The sequence below is a fragment of the Tupaia chinensis genome, unplaced genomic scaffold (genome assembly GCF_000334495.1).
Source record: "Tupaia chinensis unplaced genomic scaffold, TupChi_1.0 Scaffold000104_1, whole genome shotgun sequence".
NCBI lineage: Eukaryota > Metazoa > Chordata > Mammalia > Scandentia > Tupaiidae > Tupaia > Tupaia belangeri.
Window position 1 is genome coordinate 602,971 of NW_006159568.1, and position 1,556 is coordinate 604,526.

The window sequence follows — 1,556 nt, forward strand, 5'->3', positions numbered from 1 at the left end:
GTAACTTCCCTTCTACCTCTACCACCTCCCGATGCACCCCTGCCCAGCCTAGCCCAGTCCCACCCTTGGCAACCACTTCTGTTTCTGTCTAATTTCCAATACTCTCCTGACCTCATGGACGTGGAATCCTGTAGTATTTGTCTTTTCGTGACTGGCTTGTTTCACTTAACGTAATGTCCACAAGGTTCATCCATGTTAGGGCACATCATCACAGAATTCCTCCCTCCCATCCTTAAAGACAGAATCTTTTATTCTTTTCTTCCAGAGAGAGAGTTTTTTTGCCATAGGGTGCATGCGCTCACCAGAGAGACAGGAGGTGAGACATCACCCCTAGGGGGAATGGCCATGCCGCAGTCCCTTCTCCTCCACTCTTCTCTCTGGATTATGGGCACACATGCACATGCCGGCGTGAGTTTTAAGCCACCAGGTCTGGAACTCAAACCACGGTGGACTATGTGGGAGTCCAGCAATGTAACTATTACACCCTCTGCTGGCCCTAAGACAGGATCTTAAAATATGTCACAGAATGCCATAATCTTTCCTCAGCCACCCAGCTAAGATCAGAGGTGTGTACCACCAAGTCTGGCTCGTTCTCGGGCTTTTAAAAACAAACAGACAGACAAACAAAGAAAAAAAACCCTCTCTTTTATTTTACTTGTGTTTGCCATAGGGTGCATGTGCTCACCAGAGACCGGAGCGAGAGAAGAGGGAAAGTACCCCCAGTGGGCGAGTTCATCTACAAGCCCTTCTCGTCCATTATCCCCTCCCCCCGTCAGGATTTGGGGCACACATGCACACACGCCTAGTGTGCATTCCGTGCTTCCAGGGGACAGGATTTGAACTGCAGTTGGCTGTGTAGGATCCAGCTCCCTCAAACTTAGACCATGAGGCCGGTCCTTTTCTTTCTTCCTTTCTCTCTCTTTCTCTCTTTTTTTTAAGAGTCTTGCTATGTCCCAGGCCAGCCTCAAACCCAGAATCTTCCCGTGTGGGTCAGCCTTACAGAACACCATTGTCCAGCTCCCATAGTTTCAGTTCTCGTGTTTAGGTCTTTGATCCATTTTGAATTAATTCCGGAGACCAGATTATGTGACATGTTTGTAAGCATTCCCGTGTTCTAGCGTTGGCTCCTTGCACCCCTGTGGCCGTCTAACGCTGTTCCATACCACGGGCGTAGTTACGTTCAAACCCTCGGTCAGCGTTGGCTTCAGTGCTTCGGCCAGGGCACTTCCTGAGCAGCGCTGCTTTCCTCCTACCGTGTAATGTCTGGTCATTGCTTTGGTAATGCTAAGGCTGGTCATTGGGTTCAGGGGGTCTGCTTAAACAAGTTTCTGAGTGCCCAGCGGTGGTGCAACTGTGGTGCAACTGCTTCCACATGGGAAGGGCCCCGGTTCAACCACGGTTCAAGTCCTGGACCTGGTAGCTTGCTTTCTCACTTTCCTTCTCTCTCTGTGTGTCTCTCTCTGGTCAAATTAAAATAAATGAATGAATAAATAAAATTAAGTAAATAATTCTTTTTTAAAAAGGAAGAAAAAAACTGAAGTTCTGTACCTGCTGAA

General features: G+C 48.3%; 1 protein-coding gene across 5 annotated transcripts in view; it reads left to right on the top strand.

Annotated features, from left to right (window-relative positions):
- CORO2A (coronin 2A) overlaps window positions 1–1,556 on the top strand; it is a 56,807-nt gene that overhangs the window by 17,326 nt on the left and 37,925 nt on the right. The window lies entirely within an intron of this gene.